Below are 17,581 nucleotides of genomic sequence, written 5' to 3'. Positions count from 1 at the left end.
GATTACATTTAAACCTGTGAATTTGGCTGGCTGAGTTGAGGGTCAGTGTTTATGTTGTTTTCATGTGGTGTCTGCAGATTCTAAGAGGCTGGATAACTGTCATGTGAGAATGAACACACACACTCCGACTCACCAGTGGTGTAAAGTACTGATGTAAAAATACTTTAAAGGACTACTTAAGTAGTTTTTTGACTGTCTGTACTTTACTATTTATATTTTACTTTCACTACATTCCTAATGAAAATAATATACTTTCTACTCCATACATTTTCCCTGACACCTTAAAGTACTCGTTACATTTTGAATGCTTAGCAGGACAGGAAAATGGTCAAATTCACACACTTATCAAGAGAACGTCCCTGGTCATCCCTACTGCCTCTGATCTGGCGGACTCACTAAACACACATGCTTAGTTTGTAAATTATGTCTGAGTGTTGGAGTGTGCCTCTGGCTATCCATAAATAAATTAAAACAAGAAAATGGTGCCCTCTGGTTTGCTTAATATAAGCAATTTGAAATGATTTATACTTTTACAGTTGATACTTAAATATATTTAAAACCAAATACTTTTAGACTTTTACTCAAGTAGTATTTTACTGGGTGACTTTCACTTTTATTTGAGTCATTTTCTATTAAAGGATCTTTGCTTTGAAGTATGACAATTGGGTACTTTTTCCAGCACTGTGGCTCAGTCTGCTTGCTTTAGTGGAGTTAATTTGTCTGTTAGACAGATAGTCTGCAGATAGTAGGCAGGGTTACAGCTTGTACACTCCATTGTGTCTCCAGAATGTGTGTACGAAGAGGGATGTGTACTGATAGACTGTGTAGGTAGAGTGTGTGTGTGTGTGGGGGGGGGTAGAGAGTGTATAGGTAGAGTGTAGGTAGGGACTAGGGAGACGTACACACTTCCATAAGAGAGGGAGAGGGAGACAGGTTTCAAGTTTTAATGTCACGTGCACAAGTACAGTGAAATGCCTTCCTTGACAGTGAGACAATGAGACCATTCAGGAGCACTGTAATTAGTCAGACTTAGTCTATTCAATTATAACCTTAACTGGCGTTAAGGGACCACTCCAACGTAACATTCCTGTCACCCACTGGAGAAGTAGCCCTGAAATGTAATGAATAACAAGTCAGCTTTATCTCATCTCTCCAACTGCTGAGAGGACCGGTCCAGAGAGATGTAGTGAGAGGACAGGTCCAGAGAGATATAGTGAGAGGACAGGTCCAGAGAGATGTAGTGAGAGGACAGGTCCAGAGAGATGTAGTGAGAGGACAGGTCCAGAGAGATGTGGTGAGAGGACAGGTCCAGAGAGATGTAGTGAGAGGACAGGTCCAGAGAGATGTGGTGAGAGGACAGGTCCAGAGAGATGTAGTGAGAGGACAGGTCCAGAGAGATGTAGTGAGAGGACAGGTCCAGAGAGATGTGGTGAGAGGGCAGGTCCAGAGAGATGTAGTGAGAGGACAGGTCCAGAGAGATGTAGTGAGAGGACAGGTCCAGAGAGATGTGGTGAGAGGACAGGTCCAGAGAGATGTAGTGAGAGGACAGGTCCAGAGAGCTGTGCTGAGAGGACAGGTCCAGAGAGATGTAGTGAGAGGACAGGTCCAGAGAGATGTAGTGAGAGGACAGGTCCAGAGAGATGTAGTGAGAGGACAGGTCCAGAGAGCTGTAGTGAGAGGACAGGTCCAGAGAGATGTGCTGAGAGGACAGGTCCAGAGAGCTGTGGTGAGAGGACAGGTCCAGAGAGATGTAGTGAGAGGACAGGTCCAGAGAGATGTGGTGAGAGGACAGGTCCAGAGAGATGTAGTGAGAGGACAGGTCCAGAGAGATGTAGTGAGAGGACAGGTCCAGAGAGATGTAGTGAGAGGACAGGTCCAGAGAGATGTAGTGAGAGGACAGGTCCAGAGAGCTGTGCTGAGAGGACAGGTCCAGAGAGATGTAGTGAGAGGACAGGTCCAGAGAGATGTAGTGAGAGGACAGGTCCAGAGAGCTGTGCTGAGAGGACAGGTCCAGAGAGATGTAGTGAGAGGACAGGTCCAGAGAGATGTAGTGAGAGGACAGGTCCAGAGAGATGTGGTGAGAGGACAGGTCCAGAGAGATGTAGTGAGAGGACAGGTCCAGAGAGATGTAGTGAGAGGACAGGTCCAGAGAGATGTGCTGAGAGGACAGGTCCAGAGAGATGTAGTGAGAGGACAGGTCCAGAGAGATGTAGTGAGAGGACAGGTCCAGAGAGATATAGTGAGAGGACAGGTCCAGAGAGCTGTGCTGAGAGGACAGGTCCAGAGAGATGTAGTGAGAGGACAGGTCCAGATAGATGTAGTGAGAGGACAGGTCCAGAGAGATATAGTGAGAGGACAGGTCCAGAGAGCTGTGCTGAGAGGACAGGTCCAGAGAGATATAGTGAGAGGACAGGTCCAGAGAGATGTAGTGAGAGGACAGGTCCAGAGAGATGTGGTGAGAGGACAGGTCCAGAGAGCTGTGCTGAGAGGACCGGTCCAGAGAGATGTAGTGAGAGGACAGGTCCAGAGAGATGTAGTGAGAGGACAGGTCCAGAGAGATGTGGTGAGAGGACAGGTCCAGAGAGATGTAGTGAGAGGACAGGTCCAGAGAGATGTAGTGAGAGGACAGGTCCAGAGAGCTGTGCTGAGAGGACAGGTCCAGAGAGCTGTGGTGAGAGGACAGGTCCAGAGAGCTGTGCTGAGAGGACAGGTCCAGAGAGATGTGGTGAGAGGACAGGTCCAGAGAGATGTAGTGAGAGGACAGGTCCAGAGAGATGTGGTGAGAGGACAGGTCCAGAGAGCTGTAGTGAGAGGACAGGTCCAGAGAGCTGTGCTGAGAGGACAGGTCCAGAGAGATGTGGTGAGAGGACAAGTCCAGAGACCTGTGGTGAGAGGACAGGTCCAGAGACCTGTGGTGAGAGGACAGGTCCAGAGAGATGTGGTGAGAGGACAGGTCACCACAGATTAAAGCAGACAGATTTATCTCACATCACACTTAAAATAACTGATGGAGGGTCAGCTTAGAGCCACCACCGTGTGTGTTTGTGTGTGTGTGTGTGTGTGTGTGAGAGTTAGAGTGAGAGAGAGCAGGAGCAGATATATATATATATATATTGTGATGTCACGAGAGGCTGTGTCCTGGAGGGACGTTACATCCCCCTGAGGTGGCTGCAAACCCAGACAGCTATGGCTCCATCTGCTGGTATGGTCGGGAACTCCACCCCTCTATGGCCAATCTTCCCACGCAGCTGAAACAAATGAGGAGCTGATGAGCTGAAGGTTTGGGGTGAAGAGACACAGTCTCCAACCTGGGCTCTCTGGAGGACAAGAGTGCTGCACGTCCACTTCCATGAGGAATATAAGGATTTGGAGAGACTTACCTTTGGGAAATACTCACCTTTGGATATATGCACCTGTGGAAATACGTGAGAGACATTTGGAAGGACTTTTTGCTGGGTTGGCCATTAGCTGCAACGTGGACTACAGTAAGGCTGGGGAAAAGTTATCTGAGCGAGTGAGAATTATGATTTTGGATGTGGAAGAGACATCCCTGAACTGTTAACCCTTAAAGAGCCACAAGAGAACAGAATTTTGTTATATTTTCGTTAATTTCCCAAGACCTATAATAAAATCCTTGTTTTGTTTGAACCTTGTCTCCTTGCACTACTTGAGCAATCCCGCTGAAAGCTGTGTAGCCTCTCGTGACGTCACAGATGGTGGAGAACACGGGCACGCTCAAGCGTTAATAGTGCATGTCAGAGGAGGATACCGAAGGTTTGATCACCCAGTTTTCCAAGTTGGCCGTAGGCTCCCCGCCGACTGAAATGGAGGACATATTGAAAGCCCTTGTTGCTGGCCAGCACGCCCAGATGCAAGCAAACGTGGCTCTCTTGGAGGAGCAAAAGAAAGCCAACCTTCTGAAGGCAGAGGAATTGCAGTTGCAGAGACAGAGGGTTGTCCAAAATACCCGCCCAATAAAGGCAAGTGACTTTATATCTAAGATGGGAGCTACCGATGACATTGAGGCATACCTGCATGCATTTGAGGCCACGGCCACTAGGGAAGCCTGGCCCAAGCAACAGTGGGTTGGTCTGTTAGCCCCCTTTCTAACCGGGGGAATCGCTGAATGCTGTCCGGGACCTGGGCCCTGACCAGGTTACTGACTATGATGCCCTGAAGTCTGAGATCCTCAGCAGATATGGACTCACAAAGTTTGGTATGGCCCAGCGCTTTTACAGCTGGACCTTCCAACCAGACCAACCTCCTCGGGCGCAGATGCATGAACTTGTCCGAATCGCAAGGAAATGGCTGGATCCGCAGAGGAATACAGCAGCGGCGGTGGTGGAGGCCGTTGTGGTGAATCGTTACCTACGCGCCCTGCCTTATGAGGCAAAAACGGTTCATCAGTCAACAGGCCTTGACCACGGCTGATCTGACCGTGGAAGCTGTGGAAAAGTACCAGGCCACAGCGGAGATGCTGAATGCTTCCCGAAAAGACCCCAGGAGGGCGGCCCCACCACAAATGGGAAGAACCCGTCCAAAGGACCCCAAGGTCTCGAACCCAGCCACGTCAGGACTTATCCCGGCTCCAGGGGGAGCCAGAAACCAGGCGGGTCCAAGAAGAGTACACCAGGAGGGGGAAACTTCGACAGTGTTACCGGTGTGGGGAGATGGGACATATCTCCTGGCAGTGTGGGAAACCAGCCGATGAACCTATGCCCACTGCGGAGTCCTCCAGCTCAGCACCCACACACCGTTTGCCTCGCTCTTGGGAGTCGTGAGATGGCGGCCCAGATCGACCCCCCACCTGCCCGGTAACTGTGAATCACCATGATGTGGAGGCCTTACTGGATTCTGGTAGCCGGGCCACCCTGAGTGCGTAAGGATTTGGTGGGCCCAACGTGTCTGACCCCGGGGAAAGTCCTCCCAGTTTCCTGTGTCCATGGGGACACCAGAGAATACCCCATTACTGAACTTACAATGACCAGCACACGGGGAACCATACACACGACGGCGGGGTGGTTGATTCCCTCCCCGTCCCTGTCCTAATTGGACGAGACTGCCCAGCCTTTTACCCACTCTGGAGAGAGTCTCAGGAGAGGTTAACCCGAGTACCTCGGAAACGGAGAGGCAAGACTCATCCTGGGAAGGCTCCGGTGCAATCCTCCGAGTTACTCACTCCCGCCCGGGCTCTGATAGGGATGGCAGGTGCCCAGACCGACACAGAGACGGAGCTACAGAATCTGGACAAAGAACTGTCTGGTCTGAAGGGGACCGGCTGAGAGGTATCGTTTGTTAAAGCAACAGTTAGACATGAAGACAGAAGAGTTAGATATCCTCCAGGCTAAACTCCAACAGAGCTCCTTCCTAAGCAACAGGAGGAGCTGGAGAGGCTGCGCAGGACCATCGAGGAGTGTGAGGAGACCCTGCGCAGTAGTAAGGAGGTCCAGAAGAAGGCAGAGGAGAAGTACAAGGTGTTGGAGAACAAGATGAAGAATGCGGAGGCAGAGAGAGAGAAGGAACTGAAAGCTGCTCAACAGAAGCTAAACTCTGCTAAAACCAAGGCTGATGCGTTCAGTAAGAAACTCAACGAGAGACAACAGGAGGCTGAGTCCCTGGTCCTAGAGTTGGAGGAGTTGAAGAGAGAGCAGTCTGGCAAGCACCACGGCAATGCGGACGCCTCTCGGCGTGATGCCTTCTTCGCTGCCTTTACCCGACGAGGACGTCGGTCCCGAGGAGGGGGATGTGTGATGTCACGAGAGGCTGTGTCCTGGAGGGACGTTACATCCCCCTGAGGTGGCTGCAAACCCAGACAGCTATGGCTCCATCTGCTGAGTATGGTCGGGAACTCCCACCCCTCTATGGCCAATCTTCCCACGCAGCTGAAACAAATGAGGAGCTGATGAGCTGAAGGTTTGGGGTGAAGAGACACAGTCTCCAACCTGGGCTCTCTGGAGGACAAGAGTGCTGCACGTCCACTTCCATGAGGAATATAAGGATTTGGAGAGACTTACCTTTGGGAAATACTCACCTTTGGATATATGCACCTGTGGAAATACGTGAGAGACATTTGGAAGGACTTTTTGCTGGGTTGGCCATTAGCTGCAACGTGGACTACAGTAAGGCTGGGGAAAAGTTATCTGAGCGAGTGAGAATTATGATTTTGGATGTGGAAGAGACATCCCTGAACTGTTAACCCTTAAAGAGCCACAAGAGAACAGAATTTTGTTATATTTTCGTTAATTTCCCAAGACCTATAATAAAATCCTTGTTTTGTTTGAACCTTGTCTCCTTGCACTACTTGAGCAATCCCGCTGAAAGCTGTGTAGCCTCTCGTGACGTCACAATATATACAGTGAGGGAAAAAAGTATTTGATCCCCTGCTGATTTTGTATGTTTGCCCACTGACAAAGACATGATCAGTCTATAATTTTAATGGTAGGTTTATTTGAACAGTGAGAGACAGAATAACAACAAAACAATCCAGAAAAACGCATGTCAAAAATGTTATAAATTGATTTGCATTTTAATGAGGGAAATAAGTATTTGACCCCTCTGCAAAACATGATTTAGTACTTGGTGGCAAAACCCTTGTTGGCAATCACAGAGGTCAGACGTTTCTTGTAGTTGGCCACCAGGTTTGCACACATCTCAGGAGGGATTTTGTTCCACTCCTCATTGCAGATCTTCTCCAAGTCATTAAGGTTTCGAGGCTGACGTTTGGCAACTCGAACCTTCAGCTCCCTCCACAGATTTTCTATGGGATTAAGGTCTGGAGACTGGCTAGGCCACTCCAGGACCTTAATGTGCTTCTTCTTGAGCCACTCCTTTGTTGCCTTGGTCGTGTGTTTTGGGTCATTGTCATGCTGGAATACCCATCCACGACAAATCAATATATAACATTTTTGACATGCGTTTTTCAGGATTTTTTTTGTTGTTATTCTGTCTCTCACTGTTCAAATAAACCTACCATTAAAATTATAGACTGATCATTTCTTTGTCAGTGGGCAAACGTACAAAATCAGCAGGGCATCAAATACTTTTTCCCTCACTGTATATATTATAAAAAGATCATTCCTAGGAGTGCCCTGTTGCCCATTGCAGTGTATCTCTTGTCCTAGTTTACCACTCCTTTTGTCCTTCCCTTGCTTTTTTCAGTCAGTTTCTTTAGTTCTTCGGAGGTGAGGCTCATCTCTGTTGATCTTGTGGTTGGTAGTCAGGCGGATGTCTCCCTCCCTCCTCTCCTCCTCCCCCCTTTCCATATCTCCTTCACGCTGCTATCTATACATCTGTCAGCAACCCCTCTGTGCACAGGAAGAGACTGGTGTGTGTGGGTGGGTCGGTGTTTTATTATGTTTTATGTGCGAGATACAAAATCTGGAGGTTAATGGAAGAAAAAAAGTGAAATAGATTAAGAGAGAGGGAGTGGCATACAGGGAGGGGACTGTAGAGAGGGAGCAAGAAAGAGGGATAGAGGGAGAGGTACTGGAGGGACGGATAGAGGGAGAGGTACTGTAGGGACGGCTAGAGGGAGAGGTACTGGAGGGACGGATAGAGGGAGAGGTACTGTAGGGACGGCTAGAGGGAGAGGTACTGGAGGGACGGATAGAGGGAGAGGTACTGTAGGGACGGATAGAGGGAGAGGTACTGGAGGGACAGAAAGAGGGAGAGGTACTGGAGGGACGGCTAGAGGGAGAGATACTGGAGGGACGAATAGAGGGAGAGGTACTGGAGGGTCGGATAGAGGTAGAGGTACTGTAAGGACGGATTGTAGGAGAGGTACTGGAGGGACGGAAAGAGGGAGAGGTACTGGAGGGACGGATAGAGGGAGAGGTACTGGAGGGACGGAGAGAGGGAGAGATACTGGAGGGACGGATAGAGGGAGAGGTACTGGAGGGACTGATAGAGGGAGAGATACTGGAGGGACGGATAGAGGGAGAGGTACTGGAGGGACGGATAGAGGGAGAGGTACTGGATGGACGGATAGGGGGAGAGGTACTGGAGGGACTGATAGAGGGAGAGATACTGTAGGGACGGATAGAGGGAGAGGTACTGGAGGGACAAATAGAGGGAGATATACTGTAGGGACTGATAGAGGGAGAGGTACTGGAGGAACGGATAGAGGGAGAAATACTGTAGGGACTGATAGAGGGAGAGATACTGTAGGGACGGCTAGAGGGAGAGGTACTGTAGGGACGGCTAGAGGGAGAGGTACTGGAGGGACGGGTAGAGGGAGAGGTACTGGAGGGACGGATAGAGGGAGAGGTACTGGAGGGACGGATAGAGGGAGAGGGTACTGGAGGGACGGATAGAGGGAGAGGTACTGGAGGGACGGATAGAGGGAGAGATACTGGAGGGTCGGATAGAGGGAGAGGGTACTGGAGGGACGGATAGAGGGAGAGGTACTGTAGGGACGGATAGAGGGAGAGGTACTGTAGGGACGGATAGAGGGAGAGGTACTGTAGGGACTGATAGAGGGAGAGGTACTGTAGGGACGGATAGAGGGAGAGGTACTGTAGGGACGGATAGAGGGAGAGGTACTGGAGGGACGGATAGAGGGAGAGGGTACTGGAGGGACGGATAGAGGGAGAGGTACTGGAGGGACGGATAGAGGGAGAGGTACTGGAGGGACGAATAGAGGGAGAGGGTACTGGAGGGACGGATAGAGGGAGAGGTACTGGAGGGACGGATAGAGGGAGAGGGTACTGGAGGGACGGATAGAGGGAAAGGTACTGTAGGGACGGATAGAGGGAGAGGTACTGTAGGGACGGATAGAGGGAGAGGTACTGTAGGGACTGATAGAGGGAGAGGTACTGTAGGGACGAATAGTGGGAGATGTACTTTAGGGACGGATAGAGGGAGAGATACTGGAGGGACGGATAGAGGGAGAGGTACTGGAGGGACTGATAGAGGGAGAGGGTACTGGAGGGACGGATAGAGGGAGAGGTACTGGAGGGACGGATAGAGGGAGAGATACTGGAGGGACGGATAGAGGGAGAGGTACTCTACAGTTGGATAGAGGGAGAGGTACTGGAGGGACTGATAGAGGGAGATGTACTGGAGGGACGGATAGAGGGAGAGGTACTGGAGAAAGGGATAGAGGGAGAGGTATTGTAGAGCGGGATAGAAGGAGAGGTACTGGAGGGACTGATAGAGGGAGAGGTACTGGAGGGACGGATAGAGGGAGAGGTACTCTACAGTTGGATAGAGGGAGAGGTACTGGAGAAAGGGATAGAGGGAGAGATACTGTAGGGATGGATAAAGGGAGAGATACTGAAGGGACTGATAGAGGGAGAGGTACTGGAGGGACGGATAGAGGGAGAGGTATTGTAGAGCGGGATAGAAGGAGAGGTACTGGAGGGACTGATAGAGGGAGAGGTACTGGAGGGACTGATAGAGGGAGATGTACTGGAGGGACGGATAGAGGGAGAGGTACTGGAGAAAGGGATAAAGGGAGAGATACTGTAGGGACGGATAAAGGGAGAGGTACTGACGGGACTGATAGAGGGAGAGGTACTGGAGGGACGGATAGAGGGAGAGGTACTGGAGGGACGGATAGAGGGAGAGGTACTGGAGGGACTGATAGAGGGACAGATACTGGAGGAACGGATAGAAGGAGAGGTACTGGAGGGACGGATAGAGTGGGGGGAATTGTAGAGCGGGATAGAAGGAGAGGGACTGATAGAGGGAGATGTACTGGAGGGACTGATAGAGGGAGATGTACTGGAGGGACTGATAGAGGGAGAGGTACTCTACAGTTGGATGGAGGGAGAGGTACTGGAGAAAGGGATAGAGGGAGAGATACTGTAGGGACGGATAAAGGGAGAGGTACTGAAGGGACTGATAGAGGGAGAGGTACTGGAGGGACAGATAGAGGGAGAGGTACTGGAGGGACGGATAGAGGGAGAGGTACTGGAGGGACGAATAGAGGGAGAGGGTACTGGAGGGACGGATAGAGGGAGAGGTACTGGAGGGACGGATAGAGGGAGAGGGTACTGGAGGGACGGATAGAGGGAAAGGTACTGTAGGGACGGATAGAGGGAGAGGTACTGTAGGGACGGATAGAGGGAGAGGTACTGTAGGGACTGATAGAGGGAGAGGTACTGTAGGGACGAATAGAGGGAGATGTACTTTAGGGACGGATAGAGGGAGAGATACTGGAGGGACGGATAGAGGGAGAGGGTACTGGAGGGACGGATAGAGGGAGAGGTACTGGAGGGACGGATAGAGGGAGAGATACTGGAGGGACGGATAGAGGGAGAGGTACTCTACAGTTGGATAGAGGGAGAGGTACTGGAGAAAGGGATAGAGGGAGAGATACTGTAGGGATGGATAAAGGGAGTGATACTGAAGGGACTGATAGAGGGAGAGGTACTGGAGGGACGGATAGAGGGAGAGGTATTGTAGAGCGGGATAGAAGGAGAGGTACTGGAGGGACTGATAGAGGGAGAGGTACTGGAGGGACTGATAGAGGGAGATGTACTGGAGGGACGGATAGAGGGAGAGGTACTGGAGAAAGGGATAGAGGGAGAGGTATTGTAGAGCGGGATAGAAGGAGAGGTACTGGAGGGACTGATAGAGGGAGAGGTACTGGAGGGACTGATAGAGGGAGAGGTACTCTACAGTTGGATAGAGGGAGAGGTACTGGAGAAAGGGATAGAGGGAGAGATACTGTTGGGATGGATAAAGGGAGAGATACTGAAGGGACTGATAGAGGGAGAGGTACTGGAGGGACGGATAGAGGGAGAGGTATTGTAGAGCGGGATAGAAGGAGAGGTACTGGAGGGACTGATAGAGGGAGAGGTACTGGAGGGACTGATAGAGGGAGATGTACTGGAGGGACGGATAGAGGGAGAGGTACTGGAGAAAGGGATAAAGGGAGAGATACTGTAGGGACGGATAAAGGGAGAGGTACTGACGGGACTGATAGAGGGAGAGGTACTGGAGGGACGGATAGAGGGAGAGGTACTGGAGGGACGGATAGAGGGAGAGGTACTCTACAGTTGGATAGAGGGAGAGGTACTGGAGAAAGGGATAGAGGGAGAGATACTGTAGGGATGGATAAAGGGAGAGATACTGTAGGGACGGATAGAGGGAGAGGTACTGGAGGGACGGATAGAGGGAGAGGTACTGGAGGGACTAATAGATAGAGAGTTACTGGACGGACAGATAGAGGGAGGGGTACTGGACGGGACGGATAGAGGGAGAGGTACTGGACGGAAGGATAAAGGGAGAGATACTGGAGGGACGGATAGAGGGAGAGTTACTGGAGAAAGGGATAGAGGGAGAGGTACTGGAGAAAGGGATAGAGGGAGAGGTACTGGAGGGACGGATAGAGGGAGAGATAATGGAGGGACGGATAGAGGGAGAGAAATACTGGAGAGACGGATAGAAGGAGAGGTACTGGAGGGACGGATAGAGGGAGAGGTACTGTAGAGTGGGATAGAAGGAGAGGTACTGGAGGAACGGATAGAGGGAGAGGTACTGGAGAAAGGGATAGAGGGAGAGATACTGGAGGGACGGATAGAGGGAGAGGTATTGGAGGGACGGATAGAGGGAGAGGTACTGTAGGGACGGATACAGGGAGAGATACTGGAGAAAGGGATAGAGGGAGAGATACTGTAGAAAGGGATAGAGGGAGAGGTACTGGAGGGACGGATAGAGGGAAAGGTACTGTAGAGCGGGATAGAGGGAGGGGTACTGGAGGGACGGATAGAGGTAGGGGTACTGGAGGGATGGATAGAGGGAGAGGTACTGGACGGACGGATAGAGGGAGATTTACTGGAGGGACGGATAGAGGGAGAGTTACTGGAGAAAGGGATAGAGGTTGAGGTACTGGAGAAAGGGATAGAGGGAGAGGTACTGGAGAAAGGGGTAGAGGGAGAGGTACTGGAGGGACGGATAGAGGGAGAGGTACTTGAGAAAGGGATAGAGGGAGAGGTACTGGAGGGACGGATAGAGGGAGAGGTACTGGAGGGACGGATAGAGGGAGAGGTACTGGATGGACTGATAGAGGGAGAGGTACTGGAGAAAGGGATAGAGGGATAGGTACTGGAGGGACGGATAGAGGGAGAGGTACTGTAGAGCGGGATAGAGGGAGAGGTACTGGAGGGACTGATAGAGGGAGAGGTACTGGAGGGACGGATAGAGGGAGAGGTACTTGAGAAAGGGATAGAGGGAGAGGTACTGGAGAAAGGGATAGAGGGAGAGGTACTGGAGGGACTGATAGAGGGAGAGGTACTTGAGAAAGGGATGGAGGGAGAGGTACTGGAGGGACGGATAGAGGGAAAGATACTGGAGGGACGGATAGAAGGAGAGGTACTGGAGGGACAGATAGAGGGAGAGGTACTGTAGGGACTGATAGAGGGAGAGGTACTGGAGGGACGGATAGAGGGAGAGGTACTTGAGAAAGGGATAGAGGGAGAGGTACTGGAGAAAGGGATAGAGGGAGAGGTACTGGAGGGACTGATAGAGAGAGAGGTACTGGAGGGACGGATAGAGGGACAGATACTGGAGGGACAGATAGAGGGAGAGGTACTGTAGAGCGGGATAGAGGGAGAGGTACTGGAGTTACTGATAGAGGGATAGGTACTGGAGGGACTGATAGAGGGAGAGATACTGGAGGGACGGATAGAGGGAGAGGTACTGGAGGGACTAATAGATGGAGAGGTACTGGAGGGACGGATAGAGGGAGAGGTACTGGAGGGACTAATAGATGGAGAGGTACTGGATGGACGGATAGAGGGAGAGATACTGGAGGGACGGATAGAGGGAGAGGGACGGATAGAGGGAGAGGTACCGGATGGATAGATAGAGGGAGAGGTACTGGAGAAAGGGATAGAACGAGAGGTACTGGAGGGACGGATAGAGGGAGAGGGACTGTAGAGCGGTATAGAGGGAGAGGTACTGTAGGGACGGATAGAGGGAGAGGTACTGGAGGGACTGATAGAGGGAGAGGTACTGGAGGGTTGGATAGAGGGAGGGGTACTGTAGAGCGGGATAGAGGGAGAGGTACTGGAGGGACGGATAGAGGGAGAGGTACTGGAGAAAGGGACAGAGGGAGAGGTACTGGAGGAACGGATAGAGGGAGAGGTACTGGAGAGACGGATAGAGGGAGAGGTACTGGAGGGACGGATAGAGGGAGAGGTACTGGAGGGACGGATAGAGGGAGAGGTACTGGAGAAAGGGATAGAGGGAGAGGTACTGGAGGGACGGATAGAGGGAGAGGGACTGGAGGGACGGATAGAGGGAGAGGTACTGGAGGGACTGATAGAAGGAGAGGTACTGGAGGGACGGTTAGAGGGAGAGGTAATGTAGAGCGGGATAGAGAGAGAGGTACTGTAGAGCGGGATACAGGGAGAGGTACTGTAGAGCGGGATAGAGGGAGAGATACTGGAGGGACGGATAGAGGGAGAGGTACTGGAGAAAGGGATAGAGGGAGAGGTACTGTAGAAAGGGATAGAGGGAGAGGTACTGGAGGGACTGATAGAGGGAGAGGTACTGGAGGGACGGATAGAGGGAGAGATACTGGAGGGACGGATAGAGGGAGAGGTACTGGAGGGACTAATAGATGGAGAGGTACTGGAGGGACGGATAGAGGGAGAGATACTGGAGGGACGGATAGAGGGAGAGGGACGGATAGAGCGAGAGGTACTGGAGGGACGGATAGAGGGAGAGGTACTGGAGAGGCGGATAGAGGGAGAGGTACTGGAGGGACGGATAGAGGGAGAGGTGCCGGATGGATAGATAGAGGGAGAGGTACTGGAGAAAGGGGTAGAGTGAGAGGTACTGGAGGGATGGATAGAGGGAGAGGGACTGTAGAGCGGTGTAGAGGGAGAGGTACTGTAGGGACGGATAGAGGGAGAGGTACTGGAGGGTCGGATAGAGGGAGGGGTACTGTAGAGCGGGATAGAGGGAGAGGTACTGGAGGGACTGATAGAGGGAGAGGTACTGGAGAAAGGGATAGAGGGAGAGGTACTGGAGGAACGGATAGAGGTAGAGGTACTGGAGAGACGGATAGAGGGACAGGTCCTGGAGAGACGGATAGAGGGAGAGGTACTGGAGAAAGGGATAGAGGGGGAGAGGTACTGAATGATAGAGGGAGAGGTACTGGAGAAAGGGATAGAGGGAGAGGTACTGGAGAGACGAATAGAGGGAGAGGTACTGGAGGAACTGATAGAGGGAGAGGTATTGGAGAGACGGATAGAGGGAGAGGTACTGTAGAAAGGGATACAGGGATAGGTACTGGAGGGACGGATAGAGGGAGAGGTACTGGAGGGACGGATAGAGGGAGAGGTACTGGAGGGACGGATAGAGGGAGAGGTACTGGAGAAAGGGATAGAGGGAGAGGTACTGGAGGGACGGATAGAGGGAGAGGTACTGGAGGGACGAATAGAGGGAGAGGTACTGGAGGGACTGATAGAAGGAGAGGTACTGGTGGGACGGTTAGAGGGAGAGGTACTGTAGAGCGGGATAGAGAGAGAGGTACTGTAGAGTGGGATACAGGGAGAGGTACTGGAGAAAGGGATAGAGGGAGAGATACTGGAGGGACGGATAGAGGGAGAGGTACTGGAGAAAGGGATAGAGGGAGAGGTACTGAAGGCACTGATAGAGGGAGAGGTACTGGAGGGACTGATAGAGGGAGAGATACTGGAGGGACGGATAGAGGGAGAGGTACTGGAGGGACTAATAGATGGAGAGGTACTGGAGGGACGGATAGAGGGAGAGATACTGGAGGGACGGATAGAGGGAGAGGGACGGATAGAGCGAGAGGTACTGGAGGGACGGATAGAGGGAGAGGTACTGGAGAGGCGGATAGAGGGAGAGGTACTGGAGGGACGGATAGAGGGAGAGGTGCCGGATGGATAGATAGAGGGAGAGGTACTGGAGAAAGGGGTAGAGTGAGAGGTACTGGAGGGACGGATAGAGGGAGAGGGACTGTAGAGCGGTATAGAGGGAGAGGTACTGTAGGGACGGATAGAGGGAGAGGTACTGGAGGGACTGATAGAGGGAGAGGTACTGGAGGGTCGGATAGAGGGAGGGGTACTGTAGAGCGGGATAGAGGGAGAGGTACTGGAGGGACGGATAGAGGGAGAGGTACTGGAGAAAGGGATAGAGGGAGAGGTACTGGAGGGACGGATAGAGGGAGAGGGACTGGAGGGACGGATAGAGGGAGAGGTACTGGAGGGACTGATAGAAGGAGAGGTACTGGAGGGACGGTTAGAGGGAGAGGTAATGTAGAGCGGGATAGAGAGAGAGGTACTGTAGAACGGGATACAGGGAGAGGTACTGTAGAGCGGGATAGAGGGAGAGATACTGGAGGGACGGATAGAGGGAGAGGTACTGGAGAAAGGGATAGAGGGAGAGGTACTGTAGAAAGGGATAGAGGGAGAGGTACTGGAGGGACTGATAGAGGGAGAGGTACTGGAGGGACGGATAGAGGGAGAGATACTGGAGGGACGGATAGAGGGAGAGGTACTGGAGGGACTAATAGATGGAGAGGTACTGGAGGGACGGATAGAGGGAGAGATACTGGAGGGACGGATAGAGGGAGAGGGACGGATAGAGCGAGAGGTACTGGAGGGACGGATAGAGGGAGAGGTACTGGAGAGGCGGATAGAGGGAGAGGTACTGGAGGGACGGATAGAGGGAGAGGTGCCGGATGGATAGATAGAGGGAGAGGTACTGGAGAAAGGGGTAGAGTGAGAGGTACTGGAGGGACAGATAGAGGGAGAGGGACTGTAGAGCGGTGTAGAGGGAGAGGTACTGTAGGGACGGATAGAGGGAGAGGTACTGGAGGGTCGGATAGAGGGAGGGGTACTGTAGAGCGGGATAGAGGGAGAGGTACTGGAGGGACTGATAGAGGGAGAGGTACTGGAGAAAGGGATAGAGGGAGAGGTACTGGAGGAACGGATAGAGGTAGAGGTACTGGAGAGACGGATAGAGGGACAGGTCCTGGAGAGACGGATAGAGGGAGAGGTACTGGAGAAAGGGATAGAGGGGGAGAGGTACTGAATGATAGAGGGAGAGGTACTGGAGAAAGGGATAGAGGGAGAGGTACTGGAGAGACGAATAGAGGGAGAGGTACTGGAGGAACTGATAGAGGGAGAGGTATTGGAGAGACGGATAGAGGGAGAGGTACTGTAGAAAGGGATACAGGGATAGGTACTGGAGGGACTGGATAGAGGGAGAGGTACTGGAGGGACGGATAGAGGGAGAGGTACTGGAGGGACTGATAGAAGGAGAGGTACTGGAGAAAGGGATAGAGGGAGAGGTACTGGAGGGACGGATAGAGGGAGAGGTACTGGAGGGACGAATAGAGGGAGAGGTACTGGAGGGACTGATAGAAGGAGAGGTACTGGTGGGACGGTTAGAGGGAGAGGTACTGTAGAGCGGGATAGAGAGAGAGGTACTGTAGAGTGGGATACAGGGAGAGGTACTGGAGAAAGGGATAGAGGGAGAGATACTGGAGGGACGGATAGAGGGAGAGGTCCCTAGAATTTCTAAGCAAACAGCGGGAGGCAGGGCTTTCTCCTATAGATCTCCATTTTTATGGAACAGTCTGCCTACCCATGTGAGAGACGCAGACTCGGTCTCAACCTTTAAGTCTTTACTGAAGACTTATCTCTTCAGTAGGTCATATGATTGAGTGTAGTCTGGCCCAGGAGTGTGAAGGTGAACGGAAAGGCTGGAGCAACGAACAGCCCTTGCTGTCTCTGCCAGGCCGGTTCCCCTCTCCACTGGGGTTCTCTGCCTCTAACCCTGTTGCAGGGGCTGAGTCACTGGCTTGCTGGTGCTCTTTCATGCCGTCCCTGGGAGGGGTGCGTCACTTGAGTGGGTTGAGTTACTGACGTGATCTTCCTGTCTGGGTTGGCGCCCCCCCTTGGTTTGTGCTGTGGTGGAGACCTCTGTGGGCTATACTCGGCCTTGTCTCAGGATTGTAAGTTGGTGGTTGGGGGATATCCCTCTAGTGGTGCGGGGGCTGTGCTTTGGCGGAGTGGGTGGGGTTATATCCTTCCTGTTTGGCCCTGTCCGGGGTTTCTTCGGATGGGGCCACAGTGTCTCCGGACCGCTCCTGTCTCAGCCTCCAGTATTTATGCTGCAGTAGTTTATGTGTCGGGGGCTGGGGTTAGTTGGTTATACCTGGAGTACTTCTCCTGTCTTATCCAGTGTCCTGTGTGAATTTAAGTATGCTCTCTCTAATTCTCTCGTTCTCTCTTTCTCTCTGAGAACCTGAGCCCTAGGACCATACGTCAGGACTACCGGGCATGATGACACCTTGCTGTCCCCAGTCCGCCTGGCCTTGCTGCTATTCCAGTTTCAACTGTTCTGCCTGCGGCTACGAAACCCCTACCTGTCCCAGACCTGCTGTTTTCAACTCTTAATGATCGGCTATGAAAAGCCAACTGAGAGACCTGAGCCCTAGGACCATACGTCGGGACTACCGGCCGTGGTGACTCCTTGCTGTCCCCAGTCCGCCTGGCCTTGCTGCTATTCCAGTTTCAACTGTTCTGCCTGCGGTTATGGAACCCCTACCTGTCCCAGACCTGCTGTTTTCAACTCTTAATGATCGGCTATGAAA

General features: G+C 52.2%; 1 protein-coding gene across 3 annotated transcripts in view; it reads left to right on the top strand.

Annotated features, from left to right (window-relative positions):
* LOC121569264 (phospholipid-transporting ATPase IB) overlaps positions 1–17,581 on the top strand; it is a 115,077-nt gene that overhangs the window by 37,381 nt on the left and 60,115 nt on the right. The gene's annotated exons all lie outside the window — the stretch shown is intronic.

This window comes from Coregonus clupeaformis, chromosome 7 (genome assembly GCF_020615455.1).
Source record: "Coregonus clupeaformis isolate EN_2021a chromosome 7, ASM2061545v1, whole genome shotgun sequence".
Taxonomy (NCBI): Eukaryota; Metazoa; Chordata; class Actinopteri; order Salmoniformes; family Salmonidae; genus Coregonus; species Coregonus clupeaformis.
The sequence above is the reverse complement of the archived record's forward strand: the minus strand, read 5'-3'. Positions and strand labels throughout refer to the sequence as shown.